This window comes from Stegodyphus dumicola, chromosome 9 (genome assembly GCF_044657685.1).
Source record: "Stegodyphus dumicola isolate Sdum_Otavi_A_Nest chromosome 9, ASM4465768v1".
NCBI lineage: Eukaryota > Metazoa > Arthropoda > Arachnida > Araneae > Eresidae > Stegodyphus > Stegodyphus dumicola.
In genome coordinates, this window is record NC_140776.1 from 94,558,792 (window position 1) to 94,579,915 (window position 21,124).

The following is a 21,124-nucleotide window of genomic DNA, read 5'->3' on the forward strand; positions in this document are numbered from 1 at the left end:
CAGATATGTAAATGGATTAGCAACCCGGACAGCTACTTGAATGTCCTTTTTACGTTCTCAAATAACCACTTCCTGATCATTGGACAACTTAGGAATATGTAATACGCAAATGAGTTTTTAACACTTTGTAGAGTCCAGGTGGGTTAACTTCTATCTGTATACTGGAGTAGCAAGAAACTACACAAAAGAAGGATTCAAACCCTTTATTAACTCTTTAAAATTTACAATGCGTCAACTCGACGTTAACAAACTTCGCCTCTACTTGGGCGTTAACTGAAAGTCAGATAAAGTAACTAAAATTTGAAGATATTAACAAGCGGTATAACTTACAGGGCTCAGCGAGGTCCCGTAACTTGACCCCCTTCTACACTAGTGACAGAAAAGTAATGCAATTAAGCCACTTGAACCAGCAATAAGCAAACGTACCTACGGCAGAAGGCGGCAGCTAGAGCCTTAACTCTCCCTTTCTCCTACCGAAACTCGGCTTTTAACTACTTCCTTCAACCTAGAAAATTTGCATTCGTTCACGCGCGCTACAACATTTAACTATTCTGGCACTGAAAATTAGGGGAATGAAGGCTTATAGGAAAGTTTCAAATAAAACTTTAAGTTATTAGTTAAAATAAATATAAATCCCTACAACTTTTTGACTCATTACGTCACGAATTAAAGCTAATTATTCAAAAACAACATAAATCACATATTTATTTTATGATACATATTGCTACACTTTTAATTATCTCGTATATAAAGACCCCTGTATTGTTTTTTGGATATACTGTTGTCGATTTTAGCAATATTTTAAATGACACCTACTTTAATTAAGACACAATAACACGCCGAATAAATACTAATTCAGAAGTCAAACAACAAAAATCAGCGTTATATTCACAAAATTTTCACAGTAAAAGTCACAGTCACTGTGAAAATTTTGTGAATATAACGCTGATTTTTGTTGTTTGACTTCTGAATTAGACACCTACTTTGTTATCTGCAGCACTACAACTGATTTAATATAACAGCTCGTAAAATTAAATCCTGACCATTATTTAATACCTTGAAACTCGGATTTCAAGATAAATGTATGACTATGAAAAGGAAATATCAAATCTAACAAAATTACGAGCATCAAAAGTTTGGTCCATCAAAAAAAAAAAAAAAAAAAAAAAAAAAAAAAAAAAAAAAACCTTAGATATCGAAACAAGCAACTTAATTTTAGAGATAGCTATTAGTAGGACTTTATGTATTCCGTCTCTGTATTAACTGCGATGCAAATGGGTACATTTCTTTCAAGTTTGATTATTTATGACCAATGCTCTGAGTTTGATGCCATATGAATTTTCTTACATTTTTTATGATTTTCCTCTTTTAAAGCATTTTTTAAGTTTTTAGAGCATTTTGGAAGCATTTTAAGGCATTTTGGGACATTTCAGAGCATTTTGAAGCGGATTCTAGTAATCAAACTGAAAACTAAAGTTACCTTTGAAATAACTCCTCTGGGCTTATTTTTGCTAGACAGGCATGTCTTGTCGACAGAATATGTAATCTGTTAGTCGTAGCAATCACGACAGGCATTTTCGACAGCATGTCTCTTCTAAGACGTTTTCCATAGCGGCATTACTAAGCTGTTTAGGACTCTTTGTGCATGTTCAATTAGATAGGTTTGCATGCAGAGAGGTAAGAGCTATTTCACAGACATGTTGTTAGAATTACATATTCACAGCTGTGTGTAGTATATTTTTCTACTTCAATAAAAGTCTCCTTTCCTTCCCTTTTTTTTTTCGGAACGGGAGAGGTGAGCTGATTAATTCGTCGGTGGTAAGTTGGCGAATGAACTTGGATCTTCTCGTTTTCAAATCGGATTAGGAATGTCATGCATGCAAACGACGTTTGGCTACAGTACATTCTGCAAAACAATTCTTTTGCCTCCAAAATATCACCGAAACGAGACATTTTTAAGAAACCTTTGTACTTGTTGTTAAAATAAAACAAAACGTTTGACTCTCGTACGACAAAAATTAACTGGGATATTTGTTATTAAATTTTAGAATAACATTCAGGAGCTACACGCTAGCTCAAAACGGAATACTTGCATTTTGTGATCAAAAATAAAATATCGTTTAGAAAAAGATTTCTGATATTAAGAAACTAGGTGAAGGGAATTTCTGTACAGATTATTATGAAATATGAAATGAAAATATTGATCTTCAAAATAGAAATCATATTCATAGTATCTTATAGCATTTGTATTCTAGAAAACATTCTCAACATCAGTTTTGACACGTAGCCAAATTGTAATATTATTTACATTAATTAAAAACTAAAAATATTTGTATTTTAATTACTTTTTTGTACGATTTCTAAAGTAACAAAATTCATTAGAACATTAAAAACGTATTTTTAGACTCTGAAAACTTATTAATTACTTACTTTAAAATTCTTTTGGCATACCATATACAAGAAAATTCACTGAATAGCATTTAAGGGGGGGGAATCAATTTCGAATTATTCTAATTAATGTATTAAGCAATTCCTCAATGAGAATTCAAAATGACATCAAACATCGCAAATTTTGAAATTAAATATCTTCATTAATTTTTGCCCCAAGAGATTCAAATTTTTTGTGTTTTGTTTCTATAAAGAATGCAAAATTTTCCAGGCTATAAACATAGAAACTGGAGGAGCATATAAAAAGTGTAGATTTCGTATTATATAAAAATTCATTTCTTTTAAATTTAAAATTAGAAAAACATGAATCTCTGTGTCATTTAAAATATTTTTTATAATTAGAAGTACTATCTAAAGCCTGCGGTTGGCCAGGGTAAGTACTTTTGTGGAAGCAGTGTGCATGCAACAAATGTTCTTAATATTTAGTAACAAAATTCAACTCAAGAACAGTTAATATAATTTGCGCTGCATTTGTTTTATATCTAAAATTTTTTAGATGTTTCAATCAAATTTCTAATTTACATTATTTACAAACAAATGCTGATATAACATTTTATCTAAAATATATGAAAACCGTTTGTTAATCAGTGAAATGTTTTCTGTTTTCCATTTGCTTTGCCTTTATTTTATGAAATTTTAATGTCATATTTGAAATTGCATGCTTCATTTGGCTTGTATAAATGAACCAGTTCTCTTACTGAAGAAAAAGTTCGAACACTATTTAGTCTCCTCCCCCCCCCCCCAATTTGATCATTGAAAACACCTGTTGTTACAAGCCCAAACAAAATCTCACTTGTATAAGATTAAAAACACGTCTGATAGCAAAACTGTCCAATTTTTAACCTTATTCAGATGAACATAAATATTTAGTAATTACCTACTTGATTCAATAATTACCAATAATGCTGCAAATCATTAACTTCCATTAGATGCTCAGCAGGTAGATCTGCTTCAATAAAAAATAGAGTTTATGCCACTCACATAATTTCTTAATTTTAACTTTCCTTTGAAACCTTTCATAAGTCGGAATGGCATACAGCCAAGAAACAATGCTATTAATTAATGCAGTAAAACTCTATGAACATACTCAGATCACACTAAAGCGTTTATCAAAATTTATCAAACATGTCTTAAAACTAAAGTACCAATAAAGGAAAGAATTATATAATAAATACGTCCTTTAGAAATAGCATATTATGATTATAAAATTAGTAACGCAACAACCTTTAGTTTGGCGTAGATCTATGTCAAGATCTCAATCGATTTCGGGGGTAAACATGTACAGGTCCCTATTCGTCAGGACCAAAGAAATCTGTGATTCTTGCACATTTCTTTGCTCCTGATGAAGAGGAAGTTGTACCTGTTTGCCTCTCGAAATCGATTGAGATCTTGCCATAAATCTGCGCCAAACTCAAGGTTGTATGTTACTAATTCCATGTGTCACTTGGCGTGTTTCTCTTCTGTTTTCACATTAAGATTAATTTCAACTTCTATAGTTGAAAAGTAGCATTGGTCACGGTGGGGCGTGGAGGAGTCATATATTCAGTAATGAGATAAGGTCTAAGATATGGTCGAGAGAAAGTGAGGATCACCTATTATATATGTCTTACAATCATTTGAATCTATCAGATCATTGCGTCTGCAGAATCAATACCTGCCTATACTTGGCTATACTATACTTGGTTATACTTGGCTATACTATACTTGGCTTAACAAAATAATTCAAAAGGACTTGCCGTTAGCGAAGCTAACTGCCATACCAATGATCCCGCTTTCGAATCCGGGAGAAGACATGGAGGTTTTGTAAGCGTATAGTATGTGTGTTGCAAGGGCACCCAAAGTACACAGTGAGCCAAAAGTCCTTTTAAATGGTTGGTGGTAGGAGAAGAGAGACCGAACTCGGACCGAAACCTGAGGTGCTGTTTCTCCATGGCAGTCTCTGATATGTATCCATGGGAAGGCGCTGGTGTCAGCAGTTTTATGAGGCTGAGAATGCAACTGAAAATAAAGCAATGAGCAATACACTATTGTGTTATGTGTCATACAACTCTTCGCAGGCAATCAAAATGTTTCGAAAAATTGCTTTAAACCATATGCTGTGCCTAATATACGTGGTTTTGCCACCATTTCATAAAATAAATGCTCAGTCTTACTTGCGATTTTAATCTTTCTCCGTAAAAGTGCAAATCCCCTTCGGATTTCTTTCGTTAACTCTAAAGAGCGAAATCGCGTAAAATAGAAAATCTGTATACAAACTTGATCTTTATTTGTTAATTGCTTACTTTTTCGCAATTAAAACTGTTATATGTTTCTTATACTTTTACGCTCTATCATTTGATGTCTATTAAAAATACTCTGTCAGCAAGCTGGAAAGTAAGACATATAGCTTTTAACAAACTGATTTTCAAATATATGAGATACAGTTTCGGTTTTAATGCGTTTGTTATACGATATACATTTATTTATATAGTATTTATTAAAAATGAACTCGTAACTTAAAACTATTCATGTAGCTCTTCAATATCATAATTTTATGAGTACTTTTAATTAGACAGTGGACCGAAAAGTGCCTCCATATCTAGCCGTATGTTACGCATGCCTATATTACACGAATATTGAATGAACACTGAATTTTTCATACTAAATAGGACTGAATATCTGATGTGATTAATTTTAATAAACATTGGGAATGTTGCTAAAAAAGAAGGGGAATGGAAATAGAAAACTAATTTGGCCTACATAAACGAACCTAATTTGATCATTCAAAACACTTGCTTACAGTTTTTATAGAAGCTGTAGAAGTGGCCATTTGATTATTAAATCTCATTCGATCTTATTCATCCAACGAGTTATTCGAATTCCTTTTAGTTTCAAAACGCACGAATAGATGGCGCTCTATCCTCGCTTACACTTTTCTTTTCACACAGTTTATTGATCACTGTCTAGGTATCAAATCATCACAAAATCCGCCGACTCTTGAGTTCTAAAGCATAACATTAAATCCTCTCCAAGCGGTCAGAATACTCTGCATTAATAAAAATGAAGAAAATCATTATTTATAACTAAATATGGTTTCACCTATGAAGGAAATGCTTAAATTGGTAGAATTATTACTTGCTTTAACTATTGTTAAAGTACTACATTCAGACTAATCACAACCCAAATCTTAAGGTACAGAGGAAAGGATACAGGTATTCATCCGCACTAGAGAACTGCATGATCAGAATTAACCTTCAAGGGATAGCGAAGTCTTGATGTCAGGTAAATATATGTTATTTTAACTAAGAAAACGTATGGTCAATCTTCGTATTAAACAATTTTTCTGACATGTAGTTTGACAGCACACTTTGTTCTTAGCATAATTGATATATGCGTCTTATTACGTGCTCCATAAACCGGTAATGGAAGGAATTAAGTTAATTGAGTTACCTTATACTTTTTTACAAAAAGACTCATTTTGCAAAAAACTTTTAGTCGGAGTTATTGAATATTAAGCAGAATTCTTCTCCACTTTTGCTTTGAAAGGTTAAAAATATTCTTAGAATGTTATTTATGCGCTTTATCAAAAATTTTTATAACATCTTGCTTTATATCATAACATATATTTAGCACTATTTTTCTCATGTCTGAAATGTTTTCGTGAATTGTATTTGTGTAACATAATTAAACTGTGATTTAATTTCTTTTAATAATAAATAGTACAGAATCATATTCCTGTTATACAATGATAAATACTTAAGGAAAGTAATTGCTTTTAATAGTAGAAATAAGCAAAAAAATGAATATGAAGGTAAGTTTTATTATTTTCTCTTTTGAAATATGAACGTTGATGCATTGCTTTTCTTATCAAGCGAAACAAATGTTTCTCACACATTTGCAATATTTTAAAAGCAAATTATGTACTTAATGTGCAATTTGAAGTAATTATCATGTAAACTTTGAAATAATGCTATATTTACGAGAGGTAATAATATATTTTGGTACTTTTCCGTTTCGCCGGCGCAAATCTCGCCAAGCAGACTTTGTTGGCGACAACATACAGTATACACATAAAAAATGTTAATTCTAAGAATTTTTTTTTATTTTGAAGGCATAAACATTTTAATATGGTTTAAAATTTTATAAAAAGCCAATAAATAAAGACAATAAATTTGTAAAAAGACATTAATTTAAGAATTTACTATGCTTTCATGGTTCAAAATCCTGATTCGCCGGTTCGTATCACGTGACCCCAAGTGATCTCATCTCACGTAAACTACGCTACTAAAATCTAATTCGCTCAGTAATTATCTACATTAATTTCAAGTTAAATCTTAATTTGGAATACAAGTTTAAATGCAAGAATTATTTCAGTTCGTACGAATAGCTTACTCAGAAATTATGTAAAACCGCAGTGCTTTACTTCGCTAGTGCATTCTCATTAGAATTGATGAATTTAACACTTGATTTCGCCTTCGGATGAGCGGTGTAATTGCGTTCTAATTGACTTATTACCGTGAATTGTCTTAGGGGATAAAATTTAAATATCGTGTAAAAATTCTATATGCCAGTATTGAAAGAAACAATCTGATAAGAAATGGCTTCAACTTGTTTTGAAACTGAGGCGTAAAAGGTTACCAGCGAAGATATTTCGTCTGGCATCAGTTAAACCATTATTGGCGACTTTATCGTTTGCGCCGGCAAAACGGAAAAGTACCTATATTTTTAATTAATGATATATTTACGAAAGATAATAATATATTTTGAGTTATTTATGACATTTTTAAAAGGCGTTTTAATGATTTTGAAATTAATATGTATTCCCTGAAATAGAGTTTTACCTTTCTAGTTATTGTACCATACAGCACCGACTTCAAATCAACCGCAAAACCTTTTGTTATATGCCAAATGTTTGTAATAGTTTACTTACTACATTGTTAATTTTTTTCTTTCTTATGAAAGATGGCGTTTCTTAAACAACAACAACATTGCACGAAAGTTATATATTAAGTCTTTATTAAAATTAATCATTTTGAAACAAATTTGCTTATGCACTTCCTAAAAATAGTTATTGTAAACTTTTAAAGTCGCTTTTACTCCTAAAAATAACATATTTTATTTCTACTTTGCTCTGTCTCTGATTAATTTTAGGACTTACTCCCTCATTTTTAGTTAATGTTATTACACTTTGGTTTACCATTAGATTTACAGCAGTGCCTCTTTTCATCCGGTTAAGTCCTTTTTCTTTCTAGCAATTAAAACCTGTTTCATGTGTATGTATCTACTATATTATTTTGTAACTGAAAATCTCTATTAATGAAATAAAATCGTTTCTAAAAACACAACTAATAGCATTTTTACTTTATATATTCATTAAAATTGCTATTATTTATCTGAATTTAAAGAAGTCTGCAGCTACAAAATTAAAATATGTATACAAAATTGAAACATACTTAAGTTGTTTTCTTCCTGCTCTCAGACACTTTGAAAAACCGAACAAAACAGTCAGTAAAACAAAGCCAAAATTAGTTTCAGTTTTCTACTTGTAAAAGAATGGGCCTCAAATTTCTAAATATAACAAAGGTTAAGAAAACATAATTAGTTCACACTGAAACGCAACTTCAACCTTTTTTTACAAGTAGAAAATTCGTATAATTTTGTTTGATTATTTCGTTTTCCAGTGTTAAATAGCCTTTCTAAGAATTGACGATAATTTTCCGAACATTTGCTATCTCCATTATAGAAAACAAAAACAAATTAAAACCAGTAAAGAAAATTGGAACACCTGATAATTGCTACAGAACTCAATTCTGTTCAGAAATTTAGATGCAACCCACTGTTTCGGAAATTCCCCGTTAGCTGAATCGTGCATGTTAAATTCTCAATAAAGCTCTGAACCTTTAAAATATAAATGTGTCAGGAAGAAGAAAGATCTTTCTTGTTATTATGGATATTTCTTTTTCGGTATATTCCTTGTTAAATGTGCTACAACTCAAATCATCAGACAGAAATCAGGTTATAGCATACACAAGTTTAAAAGAAAAAAACATTTATATTCATTCCAAATTTCCATTCTTCACCACTTCGACATGACAAAAAAAAATCATTGAGATTGGATTTTGTAGCAGCATAATTGCACAGTAAATCAATAAGCCTTGTGCGCTACTTTAATCACTAATATCAAGGGTCACCAACTACGTGCCGCATATACAAATTATCTGCAGAAGATTTTAATCAAGACAAATTTCTCACATATAGGTTTAAAAGGTATGAGTATTGTTTTAAAGACAAGAAATCCTGAAGAGGACAAAAAAGTGTTTTATTATCAAGAGTAACACTTTTATACGCAAATAGTACTTTTGCTCTAAAATATCTTTTACTAATTAATTATATAAATTATATTTTAATAAAATAATAATCCGCTTGATATAAAGTTTACAAAATGGTGCTTCATAGACAGATCTGCTCAAATTCTTTGAAACAAAAGTAAAATTTCAGACACTATCCCACAGTTTCCTTTTCAGTTTATAAACCAAGTCTCTTAATATTTATTTTTTGACTCTGTCCTCGTATAAGGTCTTGGAAATCACGACTATATTTTTTAATAATTTTAATAAAAATTTCTGTTATATTATTTAGTGTTTCCTTGCAATTGCATGTGTATGCGACAAATAAGTAATCAAGAAATAAAAATCAAAACTTTTTATATACGATTTTTAACGCTATAAATATTCTTATGCTGCTTTCCTCTTAGAACCTTTGAATATATTTGATAGGACAAAGATGAAAGGACAAAGATGAATTCTTTTGCCAGGAGAAGGTCTGTAATGGTTGATAATCAATAAACCGGGATGCAATTGAGGAATCTCTTTTAGCAGTGACCAATCAGAATTGCCTGTCCAGATTGAGATCGCTGGAATAAAAATCATGTATAACTGTTCCTCAGAGGAAAACTAAAAGCCTAGTGATCGTGTTCATTTCTTTGGTACTCAAAATAGATGACATAAAATGTGGATAAGTTTATTTTCTTTACTACAACAAAGAGATTTTGAAATTTATCATACTTATATTCCTTTTTACAGAAGCTGTAAACTGGTTATATCTGATTTTTCACTCTATTTCTTTTTATAAGCTTCAAAACGAATTTAGCTTGAAAAAGAATCCTATCTTTTGCGGTAAAGGAAATGAAAGTAATAATGGATTTTTGTTTCTGTATTTCTAGTAAATAAATATGTATTATTAAGATTATGTCACTATAACAATATTAGCTATGCCTTGAGAACACGAACAGCATGTTGCATGCACCTTTCATATGACAATATACCGTTTGATATGCGTGAAAGACTCAAGCAAATTTAAGGTTGGTCAAATTGGCATAAGAAACCTTTAGACTGGCACTAATTTTATATAAAATTACATCTACCGGAAGAAGATGTATTTATCTAGTCGCTATTGAAATTGCGAGTTTTAAACTTGATATTTCCAAATTTATTTTGTATTGCACTTTTTCATGCTAATTTTAATTAAAGTAGCCTTTTTATTTATTTAATGCTTAATGTATCTACTTAACTGCAAGTTGTATGAATGAAAAGGAATACTGATTGATTAATATCAAGTTCATAAGGTAGAAATCACCTTTACAGTGCGCATTTCAGGAATTAATTTAAGTCTACATTTAAATATCTACTTTTCAAAAGACTGTCAAAAGTCTGAGATAAGAAGTTTGCACACAACAGAGTAAGGCATGCAAAATTTATATATATGCATTTATGTCTGCACTTCTTTTCCAAACACAGTGCAATTTATCAAATTTTATGTTTAAATGCAACTATGTTCTCTAACATCTACTGTCATTCCCAGTCAATCAATGAAAACTTAATTATAATTCATATCCAGCTTTCTAATTATGATTTTTTATTAATCCTTGGTTTACCTTTTAGAAAGTTCAGCATGCAATAAATTTTAACGTATAAAACGTCTTCTACAATCAGGATCCTAAATACCATTTCTTGTCCTGTCAACATTCTTCCGTTTGGATGATGAAGCTATGATTGAGAATCAGTGACTAGGTGCTTCTTCGAAGAACTAGATCAAGATGAAAGGCCCTGTGAAAAATAAAACTAGAAAGAAAAGAAAGTTAAAACATAGCATGTAAAAAACAGAAATACGACGGCTGGATATAGCTTATCAACAAATCGAAAGAAAACCAAATTCGATGAAATTTTAACTCCAAATATTATAAAAAGCTAAATTAAAATAGCCGTAAGCAAAACGTGTGTTTCTGTTAATTTGTAGATAAGGTATTTTCCTAGAGGTTCAGATCTTATTCTTGCTTTTATACAGTGAATACAAATGGCGAAACTCGAAAAATACATTTTATATTACCTCTCTATTTGAAGTACAGGGTGGTTTTAATTAAAGTGACCCTATTCAGACACCTGTAGAATCCGTTCTGCCTATCATATTTTGATGAAAACTTTGTATATACGTTATATGCGCTATGGGAAAAAGATTTTTGAAATCAAAAATAGTTAAAAATTTGACCACCAGATGGCAATTTTCAAAACTTCCTTATGCAAATTAGCCAAACCTATAAAGTGACTTGCAGTCAGAGCAAGAAACTCATTCTTGTCATCGTTAATCATGCCCTTACAGATTACTTAATTGGTGCAAAGGCTGCAACCTCAAGACCACCACACACGCTCTGAATTTGCTTGCTGATTTTTGGCAAAAATGTTGATGATCCGTGGCCTAGGAAAATTCTAAGGTCAGATGAGACGCACTTTTCTTTATATGGAGCTGTGAATAAATAAAATTGCCGCATATGGGGTGCTTCACCTGCAATAACAATGTGACTGCATGGTGTGGATTTACTGCTGATTTTAACCTCGGACCGTTTTTCTTTGAAACTCTCACCCCTCAACGTCCTAAAATGTGCCCTGTCACGAGTGCACGGTACAGTGAACTCCTTCGACAGTAAGTCATTCCTGCTTTACATGAACGGTAATGTTTTCAGACCACTGTCTTCGTGCAATGTGGAGCAACTCTCCACTTTGGGATCCAAATCAAAGAACTGCTTCGAGCTAACCTTGGCGAAAATCGTGTAATATCCAGAGCTTTTCCGGATACCTGGCCTTCTCATTCAGCCGATTTAAATGCCTATGACTTCTGGCTGTGGGGATTCCTAAAATACCGTGTTTATGGAGGAGGAATTAGGATTTTACCTGAGTTGAAAGCCAGCATTACATGCCATGTTGCTGAAATCTCTCGAGAGTTACTTCGCGCTACCACTGAATACGCTATAATGCGCTTTTAACACGTAATCGATGTCAGTTGAGCACACATTGAGCACATTCTGTAATTGAATACATTTTAATGATTCTGACAGATTTTTTGTCCTTCGTTAGGCGCCACATTCCCTCTGGTGGTCAAAGTTTGAACTATTTTTTATTGCAGAAATCGTTTCCCCATGGTCCATAGACCAAATTTCATCAAAATTGAATAAGTGCAGCAGGTTCTAAAGGAGTCTGAATAGGGCCACTTTAATTATAACCACCCTGTATATTAACTGTCTAATTACATTTTCATTAAATTATCTTTTCAGGCACATTATTTTTCAAAAACATCTTCCTTCTTGCACTCCGGAGACTACTTTTCCAAATATAAAAAATGTATTATTAATGCATATGAAACTCCTGGGTTTTCATTATACCTCTCAGGTTTAATATTTAGCGTTTACTAATAAAACTTTTCCCAACACTAAATGAAATTTATTGAATTCATGAGACTTGAATTCTACAAATTCTATTTTCTCATCCTATGGTGAATTTCAACATAATTTGTCTTATTAAAATATATTTGAATTGAGATGTATTAATCTACAGTAAACATTCATAGAATTAAGAAGGTTGAACTCTTGTTTAGCCAGTTAATATTTGTATTTAACAATGCTTTATATCAATAAATAGTACATTACCAAATTAATCCACATAATAGTCTGTATATTCATTATTGATTTTGTTCTCATATTTAAAATTATTTAAATGAATTAAAAAATTTTCGTCTCCACTCAGGATTTTCTCAGTATAAACGTAACAGAAAATTACAAAAATAAAATTTTGCCAAACAACATAAAATTTAAAATACCTAATTAAATATTAATGTATTTACATGAGAATCACATTGTGAATATTTAAGTAACCTGATTGATGCCATTATAAATTGAACTAAAGTGTATTTAGAGTTCTGAAATGGCGCCGCCGTGCAGCACAAAACTAAATGCCATTATTTTTTAAGATGTTACATATTCTAAATGCATTTCGTGTGTTAAGTTGAAGCGACAATTATTACAATTAATAAAGCGTTTTTTGGAAGTCCATCAATAGTGCATTTTTCATCGCCTGAGAGATGTCAGTACCTGATAAACTGAAGCCAACCAGGTTTGACTCCAGTTTTAATTTAAAAGGTATCTCCTCTAATAATACTCGGAAAAATATGTTCAGATCCTTACCGTTCCTAGTTTAATTGTTGATAGAAATAGTTTTTACTCCTGCTGTAATCTGACTTACCCAAAAACTCCCTGCTGTTAATTCACATGCTGCAATATTTTTCATTTTCAAATACGTTAATGTTGAAAATATACAAATTGTACTCAAAAATCTTTAAAAATGGTCTTTCTATATAATTTAATGTCGTATAACCGTGTTCATTCGAAAATCGGAATTAATTGCTTGCAGTGTATGAGAAACTAAAATTATTATAATATTGCTGTTCTCACCTAGTTCTTATCTAGTTCAATTCATTTATGCCAACTTTTGAGAAGCGTAAATATCGAAGAAAATTAAATCTTTTTGACAGATGCACAACCATTCATTCGCCGCCGATTAAACCTCGTTATTCGAAAAAATATTCCGCTCAGAAGTGTAGCATTTTCTCTTCTATAGCATAGATATGTTACAAAAATACTTATACAGATGGTGAAAAGCACTTGACAAGCATCGACTTGTCTGTCTTTCACTTAAGTGTAATGTTCCTGTGTGCAGAATTTGTGCGCATTTTTCAACTGATCATGAATGACATAATAGGCTGATAAGCATTAATATCTGACAGGGATGCCATTTTCGTCATTGTGTTGCTTGGGTGTTTGTTCTCTTATCATATTTTCCATTGCCGAATTATTGTTTTTATAACTTCTGGACTATAGCAAGGAGAATCCTCTACGCCTGGGTTTCTCAAATGTTTTGACAAATGCGAATTACTTTTTTAAATTAGAATGTTCCGCGGACTACCTTCTCTTGTCCCTTTTGGAAGCAATTTATTTGGCATATGTTACTTCTTATTTTTAAATACAATTAATTAATTTCATTTAATTTTATATTAATATTAAGTAATTTAGCGAACCGAAAATTTATATTTGTTTTTAATAATTCAAGGTTGTTAGAGTTTGGGCATACTTTATCTTATTAACAAAAAATTAAATAAATGTCCTCGCTCACATTAACAACATGGATGAGTTTGACGATTCTTGCGTAGCTATTCTGTGCTTCGATGTATACTGGTAAACTTCAGTTTAAGATTGGCACATATATTAAGTCGTTTTCGATATTTAGTTTTTATTTGTGTTAGTCATACAAACCCTTTCTCACACAGAAGAACATAAAAACAAACTAAATTATTATTTTTAAAGCCTGATTATACCGTCCACTACACTCTTTTCATTGATAAAGAGATCCAGAAATGTATATATCCATTATAGTTTCATTTTAAGTCTTGCGTCATTCGAAAGTTCGATTAAATGTTCTCCTTCATTCATTGCTGTCAGTGTTGTTATTTTGAATATCACACTCAAAAGGATCACGAACCCATGAAATTTTGGTATATTTACCACTTAGAAAATAGGTTTCCAAATGCGACCTCAGAGTTCAGCAATCTGAACGTAAGTTATTACGTAATTATTTTTGAATAACGATATCATTGTCTACTAAAAACGACTCTAAGGTATGAAAATGGTGAAAGCATTCTCTGTTTTGCACAACTAACCCACAAGCCAAATTTCTTCTTAAACTAGTTTATTTTCTCGTGGGCATTGAGAACAGTGAAAGAGTTATTAGACTAGAGGTTAATTTATTCAGTTTTGAGAATACATCTAAATTTATGTCAGCCGCATGTAATTCGTAAGAAATAATATAAAAACTTCATTAATTTCGTTTACAAATTACAGGAATTATTGTCTTAAGCCAAAGAGCTAGTGTGTACCTTACCCCGTGAAAGACAGTGGAGTACAGAACGAAGAAAGAACCTGTTTGTGATCGCTACCCATGCCATCACAAAGTAATGAAAATATTCTGCTGTTCGGAGGCTTTGCGTTTTATAAAGTTGGTTATTTTAATGCTGTCCATCTAACACGGTTTTGAATTTAGTTGGTATACCTGGTTAGCCAAGGCTTCCGTGTTAATGAAACAGAGGGTCAGCAGCTCTAACTGTACTTATAAAATCGCAGTGCCTCACAAAGTGTCAGTCACAAAGTCTGTCGCCGAACCTCATCTGAATCAAGAAAAAAATTTTTTAATGAATTTCATATTCCGCGTACTTATTTAGGGATGTAAAAATTTGTCATTTAGTTATATAAGTTGGCATAACTTTCAAAAATACCATATTTTCGTGAATACCATTATTAAATTCATACCTATAATACAACTCAACTATGCATAATTCGATCAATGGCCCTAGAAAAGATTTCTCTAAACGTTCTTTTAATTCTACCTTTTGTATCTTGAAGTATCAAGGTCTCACTAATAGAATTGGGTATCCCGCTCATTGCGATGTGAAGACTTACATATAGTAAGCTTCTAAGACCTTTTTAGTTTCGAAATATAATATTAGAAAACATTTTGACTTCTTTACTCAGTTCTTCATCACGTCGTTGTAAAAATTCGAAGCATTTACTCTTTACACTTACATGTTTCTTCTTTGAATGCCGTTTCAGTTTCTTGAGTTTCGTACACTTGTTTGCAGACACTTTGTAACTTCCAAAGTTCTCAGGTTTAGATTCGCTCCCATTGTCACACCAAGTAAATACTAATTTCAAATAATATGTGCCATATTTACGATTTTTTTAATATATACAAGTAGCACTAGATGTTACTTCAATAGCTCTGGCATCATTGATATTAATATCATAATCACATTCAGATTCTCCGGCAACCAACCGAGATAGCGGTTAGCGATGCTGACTGATGTACCGAAGGGCTCGGATTTTAATCCTGGAGAAGGCATGAATGTTTGTAAATGTATATTGTCTGTGCGGTATGGGCTCACTATAAATACGCTGCAAACCGAAAGTCTTCTCGAGAGGTTGATGGATGAAGGGAAGAAGTGTGGGAGATCCTCGGACCCATTCCTCCTGGGCGCTCTCCATCAAAATTGGAGGCGGAGCTGAGTAAAGTCGTACTATCACCTATACGATGCTCAAGGCTTTTGCCAACGACAGGCGCAATCTTGCACTCCTTGCCACGATGAATTTTGCGGGCTTGTTCTGATGTTACTGTCAGGCAAGTGACAACAACACAACACCCAGATTCTACGCTATTAGCTTTGCCTAATTGAAAAGTACCACCGCGTTCTTTTCTCTTCAGAGATCCGGTTTGAAGACAATTTTCATCATAGACAATGGGCACTGTGTAACAGAGACAACTGCTAGTGTCCATCACATAAGGATTTCAGACAATTAATACACTACTCGATTTACGGACTACTACTATTAATACTACTATTAATACTACTATGAATACTACAGTGAATCAACAATGCAAATAATTTCTTAATAAGTTACATGTGATTAGCTACAAAAAAAAATACGAAAGTATTCTAATTTGAGTTTCTGGATCTGATTCACCCGGACTAGGTAGAAGCTAAAACTATTCTCTTCTTCGCCTGCGGAAACACAAATGCAAACTCTAATGCATAAATATGCCAGATTTTGAATAAAGGCAGTTTTTAGGTGTACGTGACATTTCAATGCGTCTTCACAACTATTAATAAAATCATAATAGCATGAAAAGAAAGTTCGGTACATTTCCACTTTTGCTGTTAAGATTAGAGTGGGATGACAGTACCTACAGTAACCGGTATTAAATTTCATAAAATGTCAATTTGGGGAGAAAAATTGGCAGACAATTGCCATATGCAATTTACAAACTCTGAGAGTTTCATTTGGTACACGTGGTTAATCTAAGTTTTACTTTTTTGTCTCATTTTGGATACCTAAGAAAACTTCAAGAGCAGGATTAGAGGACCAAAGTTTGAGTAACATGTCTGTATATTGTTCAAGCTGAACTTCATTTTTTTCAGTCCATTCATACCTTCTGCATGTATGACCTTTAGTCTATCACGGTGCTGAATTCTCATTCAACCATGAACTTGTAGAGATTTCATTTCTTTAATAATTCAAATCTCCTAACACATCACTAGTTTTGCTTGGTGCACTGTTGCAATTCCTGAGCTATCTTATTAAATGTTTTTTTTATATTCCTACGCATGTTTTAGACGTGCCAACGCCATCTCTTAGTACCTGAATGTCTTATACACCTGACATAGCAAAAGCTTGTCGGTCGAAAGCGCTATTTTTAGTACTTCCCAGTTTACCTACTGATCGACTTAATACATTTTTGTTTACTTAGTAAAGTTTCCTTAATTAAAAATTCCACTGTAATCAATGAAACTTTGCGTAATTAAATGTAAATTGAATACTTTACAGATGCATATTTAAATTAACAAAATGCATAAATACTTGTAGAATTTTTTTTTCCTAAATATTTTTATTTATTGATGATTGTTTCGAGACTACGATGGAATTTAACCAATTACTTACAATAGTAATGTAAAGCGAAAGCTTCTAGGCTTATCTGACTTAAGTCTGATGTGCTAACTGGGTTGTAAATAAAACTGGATACAAACGAGTAAAATTTTTAAGCGACTAATTTTTATTCTGATAATAATTGTTCATGAGTTCCATCAGCCTTAAATTTAAATTCCAGCACATTTGTCAATTTTCTTGGGACACAGATTTCTAATACAAGGTCACTATGAACCTGAGTAAATCCAAATCAGAAATTTTCTATTTTTACATTACCTAGGAATGCGAACAATTCCCATTAAGTTCCGTCTTGTTTCTTAGAAAATAATGTCGACTTACAGAAGGTTCTGGAAATGATCTTTATGTTAGATTTTTTTATGTTTACCTGTAACGAAATATCCATTTAATGAAATTTCTTTCTCACTCCTCTAGGCACAAACAATTTACCTCTGTGAAAGTAAGTGATATATATTGCCAAATACTTTAATAATAGAACGGTTGTATGCAAAATTACGTTCTTTTAAATAGTATGTGATAGGTATTTTAAAAATAAAGGATCTAGTAACTCAAAAGCTCAGAATTAGGCATAGACTTGAAGGAAGATCACTAATCTTCCTTCATATCTGTGCCTACATTTTTGAAAATATCCACAGAAAAATAACCTAAATTCTGAATATATAGAGAGCAGGTGTTCATTTTTGTCATTCATCCAAATTATTTCCCTCAGTGTTAACGGATGGTCTTGAGAAGCTTTTAAATGTTGACAAGCTCTGGAGCTAAATAACTTAATCATGCTTTTCATCTTATGTCATATTATTTGAAAGCTCATTTTAGAAATATTACTGTCACTATATATAGTTAACAGTTTCAATTTCGAATGTTCCCTGCGCTTTTTTGCTCAGTGATTAATTTTACAGTTTCACTTCTTTCTGATTTTATCGTTCTGTTTTGCATGAGGTTTTTTCCTCGCAATACTAAATTTAGTTTGAATATGTTTCGAGTAACAATGTAACAACATCACTTCTTTTCAACTGTTAGCTGATAAAATACCTTTTTTTTTTTATTCTATGTTCTTATATTCAGTGTAAACGTTAAACTTTGATAGCACTGTATATAATTCTTATTTCTGTTTAAATATAAAAGAACGGAAAAGAAATGTATTTCTCTTTTTGAAGTATCTTTCCTTAACAAAATTCTAAAATAAGACAGAAAAGAAATTTAAAAAAATTCTTTTAAAATATTTTTAAACCCAAAACATGTGTTACAAATATTCGAATACCTGATAATAAATTTATGCGGAAAAACCATTCTTTTGCAGGCAAAACTAACTTTTCGACTATTACCACGTCTGCATGTTACGCCGAAGCACAGCCATTTTCTGAAACTGTGATCAACAAAAATGAAATATTATAGATGTTTTTTGCTAGAAGCAGTCATTTTTATCGAATAAATGCCAACATTTGCTTTACTTGACGCTGCTACATAGATAAAAACAGACCTGATATAGCAACCGATGTGAAATTTGATAAGAAATGCAAAGATGTGACGTCATTATATCACAGACTTCTAGAATTTAGATAATTAGTTTTATAATTCTACTAGAGGATATTTTATATGACAGTTAGAATTACTTGTTTAACTCCCACTGCGGAGCGCTGACAACTGAAAATTCACATTTTCTTTACATGCTACATATCATAATACCTGAGTCTAGAAGTTTCTTAAACGATTAGGGGGCCCACCAGCGGCCGAGCGGTAAAATCGCTAAACACTGGTAGTTCGGTCCAAGGTTCGAATCCCGCGAACGGGCTGGCAGCATGGGCGTTTTCGTGGTTTTCCCCGTGTGTAACGTGTATACGAGCCAGTTTCCCTTAGAAAGTCCTCCACGAAAGGCATCCCTCCCCTTGGGCAGATAGCCCTAGTGTGCTTTGCCGTATTCTCAATACACACACACACACTTAAACGATTAGCTTAAATAGCATTATGAAGTTTCGTAATGTTTCTCCTATATTTTCAAATACACAAATATTACTGTTTGAGTCAGTCTTTTAGAAACAAGTATCTCGATTTTGATTTTTGAGTTCATGTTAAACCACCAAAATTAATCAAATCTGAAATAGGAATTTATGTAAAGCAAATAAAACATACCGTAATTCCGAATGTAAAGCAGTAGCTCAATTGCAAATGCAAAGATGAGTCAAACAGAAACGTACGATCAGATGGAAACGCAGAAAAAACAATCTAAAATACTTTAGCAACGACTGGCAATGGAATTCATAACGCCATCTGTTGAAGAAAAGATCGTCTCTTTTTCGAACTTGGAGTTGAAGAACTTATTATTGCTTGAATTTCAAAATTCGACGTAACTGCAAGTTTTACTTGATTTGATTTTGCTTAAAGATTTTGGAAACTATTACCAGTTTCTAAAATCTTTAGGATTAAGCTCGTCTGAGAGATATGTTTACAGTACACAGCACTTATTAAATCTTACTAGAAAATAGCATTTATTGCCTATTACATAAAACATGAGAATATTGTCATCTGCTAACCAAAGGCTTTTACAAATCTAAATAATGTCTGCAGTTTAATAGTAAATTATTGTATCTTTACGGTTACATAAATTTTTACGTTATCTTTCATACTGAGTTATTCAAATATGACCGGGACTAATTTTTTTTTGTTAAAACCTTTATTACGAATGAAACAGTTGATCATGCCACTCTAAAACATACTCCCATCCAGGCTCGGTTCATTTTGCATGTTTTCTGGAAACATTTTCATGCCTTTTTCTTATAAGTTTTTTTGTTGCCCGCGAATTCGTGACGGCGATGGCATCCTTTAAACGTGACGATGCGTGACTGCCTGCCTTCCACGTGGGATTTATGCCTGGGAAATGGTACTGAAATAGTGTACCCATGTTTCATTGACGGCCACTTAGAATTTCAAAATGCATCCCCTTCAAACGCCGTGGGAGACAATGGTTTGCATGCGGATCATTTTGTGCTCGTGAGTGCACATGCGTGTAATCCACCGGGCATACAGCTTGCCACAGTGCAAACGTTTCCCACGTATGGTTTCTATACTACCAGCACTGCTTGAAGGCAAGTTCGAGACATGTTTCTTTAATAGTGATGCACCTGTCGACTCGAATAACCGCTTTCACACGATCAATGTTTACCTGAGTGACGCGCTCTCGTCCCTTATTTTGAAGCACTTACGTCTCTCAAACACATGGGTCCTTGAGTGACGTTCTTCCCCATACTGTATTTGGAGTCTCTGCCAAATTTCAGATGTCTAAAAGTTTTCTGGAACGAGGAATTTGATCTCAATGAGTTGATCCGTGATCAGAGGCAGCCGTTTGTTCAATCAAAGCCTTGAGTTGTATCTTTAGTTTACTTTGGGTAAAGCGGTTTATAACAGCAATTGTATCGTTCATATTGAAATTCCCGTGTAATTTTCTGATAATTTGTTATCGAATTTCGACACATGATTGCCCTCTAAAAGCAATAACATAGGACTACTATAAAAGATTCATTCCTTTTCAAAACGCTGTATATTCAGAAATATTAGTGGTATTTAAAAATAATGCAAACTCCCCAAAGTCTTATAACTTTGTATACTAAGACGGTGACTGGTGCAAATTACCTGGTATCTTGCAGTTGTGGTTGTTTCCGCAACTGGCTGCTGATTCTAGAGATTTCGTTTCTAACAGGACGGGCCACTCATCATTGGAACATTCAAGTTCGTCGATATCTGAACGATGAACTTCTGCATCGCTGGATTGAGAGTGTTGATGAGGATGACCTTTCTTTTTTTCTTTGCCCCCCAAGTCACCTGATTTAA

At 32.6% G+C, this 21,124-nt stretch overlaps 1 protein-coding gene across 1 annotated transcript in view; it reads left to right on the forward strand.

The window, feature by feature from the left end:
- The first annotated feature begins 5,415 nt into the window (after positions 1 to 5,415).
- Positions 5,416 to 21,124, forward strand: part of jef (major facilitator superfamily domain-containing protein 6 jef) — a 90,811-nt gene continuing 75,102 nt past the window's right edge. The window contains exon 1 of the mRNA XM_035349910.2: positions 5,416 to 5,709. The gene's annotated coding sequence lies outside the window, so the exon portion shown is untranslated. The remainder of the gene's footprint in view (positions 5,710 to 21,124) is intronic.